The sequence below is a fragment of the Daucus carota genome, chromosome 2 (genome assembly GCF_001625215.2).
Source record: "Daucus carota subsp. sativus chromosome 2, DH1 v3.0, whole genome shotgun sequence".
Lineage (NCBI taxonomy): Eukaryota > Viridiplantae > Streptophyta > Magnoliopsida > Apiales > Apiaceae > Daucus > Daucus carota.
Window position 1 is genome coordinate 13,675,675 of NC_030382.2, and position 13,850 is coordinate 13,689,524.

The following is a 13,850-nucleotide window of genomic DNA, read 5'->3' on the forward strand; positions in this document are numbered from 1 at the left end:
GCATATTGTGTGTAGCTCAAAATGCATCTCCCATCTTTGTCAGATGGTTGTTGGTAACCGCCCTTGCAGTATTAACAGGCTGCTCAAAAGGATCCTCAACCTAGAAATTAAAATTTAAAAAAAAGTTGAATTCAGGGAGAGAAATGCCTTTATTAAAGCTTTAAGCCATTAAGGATTCCATTAATAAGAAACATGTTGGCAAAGAGAGAGGGATTACATACATAGAGTCTAAATGTCTAGAGAAAGAGAATGACATACACATAAGAGTGCAAATGTCAGAAAGAGAGAAAGGTTAGGAATCACATACATAGAGTGCAAACATCTCGTACTGTCTAGAGTAACGGTCGAACCTCGATGGCTGACTTCAAAATTGATATCAAATATTAGTTTACAAGTTAAACTAATATTACAAGTTAAACTATATTAAACAAAGAGTTTACAAGTTGCAAAAATATTAGTTCCACAAACTACATATATGTTCCTCAAATTTGGTTCCACAAATTAGAGACCCTCTTTGACCAAAAATTAATGATAGTAAAATGAAATAATGACTCTTGCGTTAATCAAATATATTATCTTTAACATAGCTGCAAATTACATCTTATTGCTACAGTAACAGTTCAGTGAGCCAAAAATTTACATGTACCTGATAACTTGCTATATCTTGTGTCAAAGCTTTAATCTCATCATCAGTTCTCTCTGATGAGGCAGAAACAGATGTACTGTCTGTTGGTTTTGAATACAGGATTCTAGTATAATTTAAGTATAAAATATAGGATAGAACATAACAAGGAATAGTAAAACTATTTTTCTGGGAATATTTGTTGTTCTGATATAATATTAAAAGAGATTACAAGCTTCTTCATTTATAGTAGGAGAGTTCAGATCATCAAACAGTTACAAACTTTTCAGTTCCATGGATCACACTTAATATGAGACTTTACATATTTCTCTACAAATATATTTTCAGGTTCTATGTACGTGTGTTCTGCCTTCCAGAATAAAATTCAGAATACAAAGAGTTAAGTTTATCCAACATTGTCTACACGTAAAAAGTCAGCGTTAACCATACTTCTATAAAATTCTGGAAGTTCGCCCACCCATGCAGCACCGTCACCTTGTTTCATGATATCCCCAGGCCAGCCCGACTGCGGCTAAAATGATAATAATGAAGAATCTTTATATCTCCATATATATGACAGCAGTAGATCAATATAGCATGCTTTTGTCTAAATTGAACCAATCAAGGTGGCCAGTCGATGATACAAATTATGGAAATACACACATGATAATCTAGCATATCCAAGACAAATCTTGGTTACACAATTCTTTCATTTGTGGGATGTGTGCGATGTGACGTGCGGGAAGAAAAAAATGTATATTCATTTGGGATTAAATAAAAAAGAGGACTTACCAGAATTATTAGGCCCCCCCTAATTCAAGAGAACTAACTGAAGAGACGGGGCATAGAAGGAGACTGATGGTATCAAAGTAGTCAAAACTCTGGAGTTGGTCAAACTCCAACGTCATTGTTCGAGTATTTCTTGTGCTGCCAATTGTGGTAAGTAATTAATCGAGATCCTCCACACAAATAATTTAGATTGGTATTATTAACTAATTCTTTCACATTTAGTCACACAATTTTCGGCAATAAATGTTTAAGAGACATCAAAATAAGAAGAAAATTATATTACCTTAAAAAGAGTCATTACGCCTCAATCTTTGAACGAGCATTTTCTTCATTATTTAACTACAAGTAGTATTCAATGAATTGATCAGTCTAGCGGGATTGCCACATTCACATAATTGTCTCGATCATGTGTTTTTTTTCTGAACTTCCACCAAATTTGGAGTACAAAACTAACATTAGCAACTTTAACTCGTCTACCTTTCCAAAATTGATTAATTTGCAATTTGATCTTAAGGCAATTGAGACACAAAAATTTTCCAGATTATAATCATCTGATGAGGATAATGTGTACAGTAAAACCTAACAAAATTTCATTTAACACACTCACTATACTGTAAGCTAATGTACCTGGCATTACTGAAGGCGTTCACCAATTCCATTGATCCAGAACAGCAACTTGGCCTTCAACTGACCTCGCGAATAATTAATGTAGATATCACAGGTGATCCTTTGAAGGCTGTGCTCCAACTTCAAGAAGGGTACTCTGGCATTACTGAAAAATCTGAGCTTCCGCCATGTACCTCCAAACACTCCTTTTTAATACTTCAAAACACAGGTACACTTCTAAGAACAGTCAAACACAGAAACAATGATTACGCAACTGAGAGATTCCACCGTCTGAACAGCCAGGAAGAATACTCTGAGGAGCATGATCCACTTGACTGTAGCCTATAGGAACTCATCTGCAAGTCAAAAAGAACAATATTTGCTTATATCTAAAACCAAGAATTCAATGATGCGAAGATAGAATTGCAAGTATTATCATTTAATTGGTAATTGATTACCAGCTTATAGATGTCTAAAAGCTTCAAGAAGCTTCACAAATTGTGAAACTTTCAACTTTGTGACTCCGTTCCACCGTGCTGTTTTAGGGTCTCCCCTTTCTATGACATTTGGCTTTGACCTCAATTCCACAAACCTCTCCCAAACCCACATTTGCACTAAATCATAGTGCCATATAGTGAATTTCAGACCAATTCCAGACTCTGATTCGACAGGATTAACCATTCCATTACGTAACACCCTCATATCTCTATAAATACATGCAAGAACAACAGGCGCAAGGGCAACCCTATTACCTCTAGACAAGTGAACAGCAACAGTATCTGAGTGCGAACAAAAACAAACTTAGACAGCCAAAATACAAATAGATGATGTAAATATTATGCGAGGGAGCTACTACTTGCTATAAACCACTTATACCTCTGAGATTTTCCACCTTCTGATCAGCCAGAAAGAATACTGTGAGGAGCATGGTCTAAATACCACTAGACAAGACTAAAGATATCTTCAAGCCAAGAAGAACATACTTTTCTTATATCTAAAAACAAGAATTGATGAATGATGGGCATATAGAATTGCAAGAATTATCATATAATTGATTATCAGCTTTTATATGTCTAGATTAAATCAATCTAAAGTGGCCAAGCATACAAAATAACAAGCACTATTCTGACATTCATAAGTTGTACATAAAACTCCGAGCCAATAATCCATACCATGCGTCATCCCAATCTCTCAAACTAATTCGTCTCAATAGCAAGCACCATAGCACTGTCTAAGAGACGTCAATTAAATGATAAAAAGAAAAAATATTACCTTGAAAGGAGTCATTACACTTGGAATCTCGATATTTAATGGAGCACTTTCTTCATTATTTAAGAAACTTGTTAAAGTAAAACAACTACACAGGTGCAGAACCATTCATCTCCACCAAGTCTTCGACAAGATGCGCTAACAAATTCGACTAAGGTCTAAGGCTGTGACAAAATGGTTGTGGTTCTTAACTAGGGTTTAGCATTTCTAGGGATTCATGAAATTGACGTTTTTGCAGGGTGTGTCCATTCATTCGGGCTATTTAAAGGGATTTATATTGAGGGCATTGAGGTGTATTTAATTGATATCTTTAAGATTGTAGTATTATACTTTTGAGATATCTAATTATAGTTTAATTATTTTAAAATATCAAAATGATTTTTCATTCAAGTATACAATTATGTTTTAGAATCATGTGATATTAAATTTAAATCGATAATAATCTATTAAAATCTCATGATATTCAAAAAGTGATAAATTTAATATTTCAATTTATAAAGTGATGCATTTTATGAAATTATTCAGTATATGTTATGTTCTTATAATTTTTTTTATAATTAATAAGATTTTGGAGCATTGTATGTAAACTCAAAACATATCTCGATTCTATAATATCCTATTTTTTCTCATAAAATAAAAAACATCTACAATTCATAAAAATCCAAATAAATACACCCTTTTTCTTTTAGAAAAAAGGAATTAATTCTATAAATATCATACAACATCTAAAAAAATAATCAAGTCCAACAAATATAAATTAATCAAGTCTTTATAGACACAATCCAGTAATATCGGTTTACCACAACCGGTTTCATGTCTTAATATGAAGTTTTATTTCAGCAGGGATCAAGGATGTAAAAAATAAACTAGCCAACTAGCGACATAATGGCCACTCCTTCTTAGAGCATCTGCAAGGGTATACACCGGTTAGTTATATTGACATCTATGTGTCATCTAGTTGGCATGTTTAAAAAATATGTAAAATTTGAATCACTTCAACCATTCACCCAGTATCAAAAAAAAATAAAAAATCATATTTGATGAGCTATATTGTTGAATCAATGTCTCTTTTATGTATAATTTTACCTAATCAATATTATACATAACCCCCACATTTCTTCACTGTTAGCAAATTTTTTGCATTATGAGCATAACTACAGATTATAACTAACAATTTTACAAATCTCCCTTGGAGATGCTTCTTAATACCTCTAACACTTTCCATGGTCCGAACAGCATCTCGCACGTGCTCATCCTCCCTCTCAAGTCTGATGAGTGAAAGAATATCCGCCAGTGTAGGTTTTACCAGAGAACTCATTTGCAAATACTAGACATGACAGGGCTGAAGAGATATCTAAAGTCAAAATGACAATTCTCAGCATATATCAAAAAGAAATATAAGGTGATGTTGAGGAAGAAATGCAAGCATTACTATTGATTATTGGTTATTCAATTTTGAAAACATATATATAAAGATCGATAGCTGTAATTAAATCATATAGTTTCAGTTTTGGGTAATTTGATAATAATGAAGAATCTTTATATCTCCATATGACGACAGTAGAGCAATATAGCATGCCTTTGTCTAAATTGAATTAATCCAAGGTGGCTAGTCGATGATACAATCATATGGATATACACATGATAATCTAGCAGATCCAAGAGAGATCTTAGTTAGGTTTACAAAAATTACCAGGCCACCCATAATTAAGGAGAACCAACTTAAGAGATGGGGCATAGAAGGAGACTGATGGTATCGTCATAGTCAAACTCTCGAGTTGGTCAAACTTCAACGTCGTTGTTCGAGTATTCCTTGTGCTGCCAATTGGGGTGAGTAATTAATTAAGTGAGATCCTCCACACAAATAATTCGGATATGTATAATTAACTAATTCGTCGTCTCGATAATTCTTTCACATTCACAATTTTCAGCACAAATGTTTAACTTCCATCAACTAAATAAGAATAAAAGTATAGTACCTTAAAAAGAGTCATTACGCCTCAATCTTTGACGGAGCACTTTCTTCATTATTTAACTACAAGTATCATTCCATAAATTGATCAGTCTATCGTGATTGCCACATGCACAAAATCGTCTCGATCCCATGTTTTTTTCCCTGAACTTCCACCAAATTTGGAGTATAAAACTAACACGCATTCCACAAGTCTTCTGATAATTAGTATATCTAAAGAAGTCATTTGTCCATGATTCTCTTGTTTTAAAGTGTTAACAAGCTTTCCTATTTGTTAAACTGTAACAGCTACACATTGTCAACAATATTAATCGTGTTTAAACAGTGGTTCTTCATTTGGTTTAATGTATCATGCAAGTATAATTTTCTGTATCCACTAATGTTCGGTCATTGATTTTATGCACTAACATAAACACGTGGATTCAATAAATACTACTAATTATAATTGCATAACTAATTTCTGAGCTGATATTAATTTATTAGATTTTTTTCTCTCAAAGGGGAAACACATTTTCACTTAGGGTTCATGAAGAGGGGGAAAGTTGACCTAATCTATGTGGTTCATGAAACATAGTGTTACACAAATGATAAAGAATTTAATTTTATTAATTTCTAAATTACATACTTATATTCATTCTACCATCATTCAATATTTAGATATGAAGTTTAAATTAATTAAGTGCGATTTCAGAGGAGAGAAAGATTAAACAATTCTAAATTTTGAATCGCTTATGCTTCGAATCAAAATCATCAAAAGCATATGATCCAAAAATATATTGCTAAAACTACTGAGTGTTCACATATTCGCCCAAACCAACACAGAAAATGAATGTTTATTACTCCCTCCGTCTCGATTTATAGGTCCATTTTGGAATAAACACACATATTAAGAAAAAAGTTAGTTAGATGGAATCTTATCTCATGTATCATTAATTAGTGCATTGATAAATGAGAATATTATTGAGTTTCAAAAAAATCACAATAAATATAGGGATTTAGTGCATTGAGAAATGAGAATAATGTTGAGTTTCAAAAAAATCACAATTAATATGTAGATAAATTTGTATTGAAAGAAGAGAGGGACAAGTATTTTGGGACAAATTTTCTTTCCAAACTGGACCTATAAATTGAGACGGAGGGAGTATTCCTTAAATTCTGAGTTTGAGACTGATCATGATGATGATGAAGATTGGTTTACCTGTGCACTCTACCGGTTTTTTCCACGTTTCATTCTGTCCAGTGACCATTTCGCAGATGGCAATCGATCTTTTCTAATTAGTGTAGAGGAGACGGTAGCCTGATTATGATAATTTGATGCAAGCATATTGTGTGCAGCTCGAAATGCATGTGCCATTCTTGTCAGATGGTTGTTGGCAACAGCCCTTTCAGGTTTAACATGTCGCTCAAAAAGATCCTCAAAATTAGAAAAAAATTAAAAAAAATAGAAAAAGTGAAATCTCGAGGTAAAAATGCATTTATTAGGGCTATGAGCCATTGAGGACTCCCTCAACGAGAAGCATATCGGCAGGGTACTCTCTCCCTCCCTCCCTCTCTCTCTGTGTATGAAGGTGTGGGGCGGGAAGGTGGGAGGGGGTGATTACATCTCTCTCTCTCTCTCTCTCTCTCTCTCTGCTACCCATGCTAGTTCTAGTCTTACAAAATATCTGCCTCAAAGAAAAACTGAAAGCAGGCTAAAAAGTAGAGTTCAGTGGAAAAAATGTAGAAATACCTTTGCAAAGAATGAAATGAGCAGGCCAGATAAAGAACTTCGGTTTGTCCTCCTGGAGCTCTTCATTTGGAATCTGTTTAAGTTCACAGAACATGTTTCATCAATTTGTCTCACAGCATCAGCTCTCGCACCTCATGGAAATGAAGAAATTATTATGCAGAGCAACTGATTTAGGATTATGAACGAGATTTCTAAATGTAGTACATTCTATATAGTTAATATTAATTAGAACCTTATTCAACTATTATATAGTTCTAAACCGCACACACGAAACAATATCATGCAATCTTCAAGATATGCAAGAAGTTTGCATCATCACCGTACTATATTGAAGATTTATATACATTTTAACAAACTGTTTTCTACGATAATTCTCCTTTACTTATGTAGCAAATGAGAGATCAAACATTAGCCACTTTAACTCGTGTACCTTTCCATAATGGATTAATTTGCAATTGGGTTAATACTCTATTTCGTCACTGCACTGGACCAAAAATATTTAGTTAGCCTACCGAGTCAAAAAAGTTTTCATTTAAATAATAAAGCATCAAAAAACTTACAATCACGAGCTTAAGCTTAAAAAAGATTTCAGCGTCGTTAAATGCTCTTTGACTTTTAACGCATAAACGTTAAAGTGATGGAATTGCATATTTTTAACAGATTTCTACTCCCCAAAAATCCTTTGCTACCTTCAAAACCTCGTCATTCATCCTGCTGCCCTGGCAACGCATCTCCAGTGCCACGTGAGCGAGGCCTCTGCATATATTCTGTGTTCCTGGAGTCCTCAAATGATCCTGAACGATCTCCAGTGCCACGTGAGCGAGGCCGCTGCATAAATTCTGCGTTTCTGGAGTCTTCATATGATCCTGAATGAGAAGGTGGTCTTTCGAAAATGGCAGAACCCCTCCCTGATCCAGACCCCGGCCTTTCTATGGGTTTCTGAACAAAACGAACTCTGTCATCTAGTTCACGGGAAATCTGCTCCAACTCTCTCTCTTTCTGAAGTAGCCTATCATGCATATTTGTTTGCTCCTGGCCAGATACTTGTTGAAAATCCCTGTTAACATTTGAAGTGGATTCTTTTTCAATTTCCTTCCTCAGATGGTGTATTTCAATTTTCAAATTCACTTCCATCTCTTTCTCAGACTTGTAACAGATTGTTCAAGTTAAAGACCATACATATATACTCAACTTAATTACCAAACTCAAAAAAGCATCAAAACTAAAATATATACTCATCTGCAAATACCAAAACGGTCTGAATACCACCACACAAGACTAAAGATATCTTAATGTCAAGAAGAACATTCTTTGCTTATATCTAAAAACAAGAATTGAATGATGCGCAGATAGAATTGCAAATATCATCATATAATTGATAATCAATCTAAAGTGGCCAAGCATAGAAAACAACCACGCTACCAGTACTATCCTGAGATTAATAAGTTGTACATAAGATGAAAAGCAGTCTCAAACCTCTCCGCACTAAATCACCATATCAATTTTGCTCAAGAAAAATTATCAACTAATTCTTAGCCTCTCTAGTAAGCACCATAGCACTGTTTAAGAGACGTCAATTAAATGATAATAAAACATATTACCTTGAAAGGAGTCGTTACGCCTCGAATTTCGGTATTTAATGAAGCATTTTCTTCATTGTTTAGGAAGCTTTTGTTAAAGTGAAACAATTAAACATGGATCAGGTGGAGAACCATTCACCCCCACCAATTGTTCGACAAGAGAGCTAACGAAAATTTGATAAGGGGGCGACAAAAGAGATACGGGAAATAGATAAACACGATTGTGGATCTTAACTAGGGTTTAGCATTCCTAGGGATTCAGGCAATTGAGATGTTTAGGGGGTGTGTCAATTGAGATGAGATATTTAAAGGGGGTTTATTCACCATATTTATAGGTATTTAATTTACATTTTTAAGATTGTATTATTTTTTTTTTCCGAAAAAATAGATTGTATTAGATGGTATTTTCTTTTCTTTTTTTGACGAAATATTTCTTGAAATATCTGACTATAATTTTAAGATATCTGATGGCATTTTGACTAAAAAAATGATATCTATACTATACTATAATAAGCCAACATGGGTATAATTTGTAGTCCAAGATTTTAGTTATATTTTTTGGTTTGGTACTCTCCTTTTGGTACTACAAGTGTACAAATATGGAGTCTATTAGTATTATATTGTTAAACAGTTTCAAATCCTAAAAACACTCATAACAATCCATTATCATATAATATTTCATTAAAAAAATTATAATGATGTTATAAATAAAATTATAAAAAAAATTATAATGATGTTATGAATAAAATTATAAATATACAATTTTGAACATCTTCTTTTAACAAGAACCTTCATATAACTCTTTTTAACTTTAACGTGTTCCATCTCAATATAAACACGAACCATTATATAACCCTTTCCAACTCTAATTAAAAGTTATTGTTGTCAAAAAACCAAAATTACAAAATTATGTTGAAATTCGATTGATTTACTAAATCTTTCAAAGATATTACACGATCGGCTATGTTTGGAAAAAATTTGAATTTTCTGATTTTTTTTATTTTTAAATCTACGTTACTAAATTCGGATTAAATGTACTAAAATCATGTGTGTGTCTATATATGTATATATATATGTGTGTGTGTATATATATATATATATATAATATTAGGGTTTGTCCATTTTCAAGTAATGGGGTGAAAATATAGTCAGATGAATAATATAATTTAATTAAAATTCAATCCGTTAATACTAAAATACTAATAAGATGATGTTAAAATTTAAATTATAAATAATAAATTACGAACTATATACAATTTTGAACATCTTCTTTTAACAAGAACCTTCATATAACTCTTTTTAACTTTAACGTGTTCCATCTCAATATAAACACGAACCATTATATAACCCTTTCCAACTCTAATTAAAAGTTATTGTTGTCAAAAAACCAAAATTACAAAATTATGTTGAAATTCGATTGATTTACTAAATCTTTCAAAGATATTACACGATCGGCTATGTTTGGAAAAAATTTGAATTTTCTGATTTTTTTTATTTTTAAATCTACGTTACTAAATTCGGATTAAATGTACTAAAATCATGTGTGTGTCTATATATATATGTATATATATATATATATATAATATATTAGGGTTTGTCCATTTTCAAGTAATCGGGTGAAAATATAGTCAGATGAATAATATAATTTAATTAAAATTCAATCCGTTAATACTAAAATACTAATAAGATGATGTTAAAATTTAAATTATAAATAATAAATTACGAACTATATACCCGCCCGTGCTTCGCACGGGTTAAAGGCTAGTATATATATAAAGCTTATATTGATTTAATATTTTTTTATAAAAGAAGGTGTTTGATGATAGTAGCTATCAAATCTTCTAAAAATTAGTATAAGGCCCATGTCTCAATATTTTGACTGACAATTTTTATATCTATGGATTCTAAAAAAATAATTGCAAAAATGTTACCTTCCACATATCCACACACAAGTACGAGCACTTTTGAGACTTCCCATAAACTACATGTTTAGTAATAAAGTTGATATTCAAAGAAATTTATCTACTTCATATGCTTTAAATAATGGTATAGATTACCACTACAAAGTTGAAGTCATTCTATATCAAATTCGAAAGCTATGGACCAAATTTGCCTAGGAAATTGATTTTTCATGTTGATCCTAATTCTATATTGTGGTATAAAATATGGATAAATATGTTATTCAATTAGATGACAAACTTTCAAAGATCGAACAGATCTCCCATCGATGAAATCTATAATTAGGTGCACTCTAAGGTACACTAAAACTTTTATAATTAATGTTGTCGGAATCACTAAACTCTATTAATTTATCGAGATTTTTGTTAATCGAGGTTATACATGTTCTTGTGAGTTGTCACTATTATGTTGTGATCAAAAATTTGTAACCCAAATATTAATTTATACTATATTATAAATTTATCGATTATTGATTAATTGAGATTTTATTGTACTTTGTTTATTTCAAAAGTAATCATATTGAAAAACATTGATTTAAGATTAACAAGTAATAACTCTATCAATTCAAATGCATATAAATCACAAGATTGGTGGTTTTTGAATTGAGGAGAGATTGTTGAGTGGGTATCAAGCCAAGTCCCACCTCGGAAATACAAAGAAGATTTGTGTTGAATATAAGCAGCCAAAGAACTCCATTAATATGAGGCCTTTTGGGAGGAGGCCAAAAGCAAATTCGTGCGGGCTTGGCCACAGCCCTGAGCGGACAATATCATACTAATGCGGAGTTAACGCGTATTACGCGGCCCAACACATTTATACTAAATCGCGGACCTCGGCTTGGGCTGAGGTTGGCTTAACCATTGCATTATGTTCTTCATCTTTGTTTTATTATATTATCCAATGAAATCTCATTCTATTTTTTCTAGTGAAACTAATTTTTAATGCAATGTCTTGAAAATAAGGCACATGTACAAGATATCCAAGTGTTGTAAGACATCACTAAGATAATATTACTGAAATACTCAATCTTTTCAATATCTCAAATTTGACATCATTTGAGGATATTGTTCGACTTGCATCAGGGGCTACTAATCTTAGCACTCATTTACAATGATACTTGAAAACTAACAAAAAAACATTGGGATGTCAGGACATCATTTCGTTGGGCGACTTATTAAATTTTACAACGCTCGTAAAAAACAATTGGCCCAGCCCTGGGAGTTTTACAAAACTGGGTCCGTCCCCGGCAACACCATCATCAATACTTTATACTGTATTATTAAAACTGAACATTAAAAATTTGATCGGTCAGTACTTGAGCCGAATTATGGGCCTTCTTGTATAATTAATTATTTTTTTTAACTAAACCTATTATCTTTTATATAATTAAATATCCTTTTCAAAAATCCGGTTGGTATAATCGATTTGTATTTCAATTAAATTTGAGAAATAAACAATAAAATTACAAAAATTATAAATCACCCGTGCATGACACGGGTAATAAATTAGTATCTCTAAAAATACATGCAAGAACAACGGGGGCAAGGGCAACCCTATTACCTCTAGAAAAATGAACAACAACATTACAAAATCCTCACCTAGACAGCCAAAATACAAGAAATGCTTCATGCTCTACATCCTTACCACTATTCATAAAATACTCCATCCACATACAAGGAGTCACACATTCACCACTAGAAAATTTAACTTGCTTAATTTCATTTCGCAAACAAAAGGATGGAAGCTAATTCTGTGTTTGATATTTAATGGAGCATTTTCTTCATTATTTTTTTACCGAAATTCTCTTCATTATTTAAGAAGTTTGTTATAGTGAAACAACTACACATGGAACGGGTGGAGAACCATTCATCTCCACCAAGTGTTCGACAAAATGCGCTAACAAAAATTTGACAAGGCGACGACAAAATGGATACGGGAAATCGATAAATACTGTTGTGGATCATAACTAGGGTTGAGCATTCTTGAGGATTGAGGAAATTGAGATGTTCACGGTTGGTGTCGCTTCATATGGGATATTTAAAGGGATTTTTTTATGCACCGCATTGATTAGGGGTATAATTAATTGAGATTTCAAAAGATTTTTAAAGATTTTTTTTCATATGTCACATTTATTAGAGATATATTTAATTGAGATTTTAAAAGATATTTTTCATTCATTAAATTTGAGGGCATTCAAATACGGTTTTCAAAAAGTATCAGAATCTTAGATATTCACTTAGGATTTTAAATTATTTACAAAATCTGGTGGTATTCAATCATGATTTTTTTTTTTTAAGTAGAATGTATTAAAATCAGCTCATTAAACCATCATACAAGAGAATCTCCAACACTGTGGAGGAGATATGAAATCATTGTAGCAGTTGACCTCACAAGGCACCCTGGCTAACATATGGGCTGCCTTATTAGCCTGCTTTTTTACATAAGAGATAGAAATGTCTGGGCGGTTCCTCATGAGCAAACGACTGTCTTCAAACAAATTGCCTAACTCAAGATAGTTCACACTTCCATTCCTAACAGCCCGAACAGTGAGAATCAAGTCGCTTTCAATGGTTACATTGGTAACTCCTAATTCAAGGACCCATTTTAAAGCCTCCAGAACTCCACCTGCTTGAGCCTCAAGTACTGAAATGTCACCCTCTCTTCGGTAATACCTTGCTCTGCAGAATTCACCATGATGGTCTCGAAGAACCATGCCAGCTGAGTATGTGCCACTCCCCAAGACCACAGAAGCATCAACGTTGATCTTGACTTTACCCACTTCTGGAGCAACCCAATGATCCCCATGGCTTTGCCTCTGTTGATTAATACTAGAGTTAACGACCTTCCGTGGCTGCATTTCACGCCATTGATGAATCTGATGTGCACTATTCTCGATTATTAAGTCCGGTGGAATTACTTTATTCTCCCAAACTTTCATATTTCTGGCTGTCCAAATGCTCCATAAAATAGTAGCCACCTGCACCATTCTCTCTTTATCATCTTCAGCTAATCGCTGCAGCAGCCACTCCGGAGCAGATTCCACTGTTAACGTATCAAAATTTAAATTTAGAGCTTGTTATATTTCAAATTTCGATGGTATTCAATTGAGATTTTTTTAGATATATTAAAATCTGATTGTATTCAAATTGTGATGAATTTTTTTGTACTTCATAAAATGATTGTTTTTGTGAGATTGTGTATTGTATTTTAAGATATTTGATATCACACCGAAATCCATGAGAGTTTGAAACGTTGTGCTTAAATCCTAAAAACTCTCATCAACTTTGCGATATTTTATAAAGAATTCGGATAAAATCAAAATCA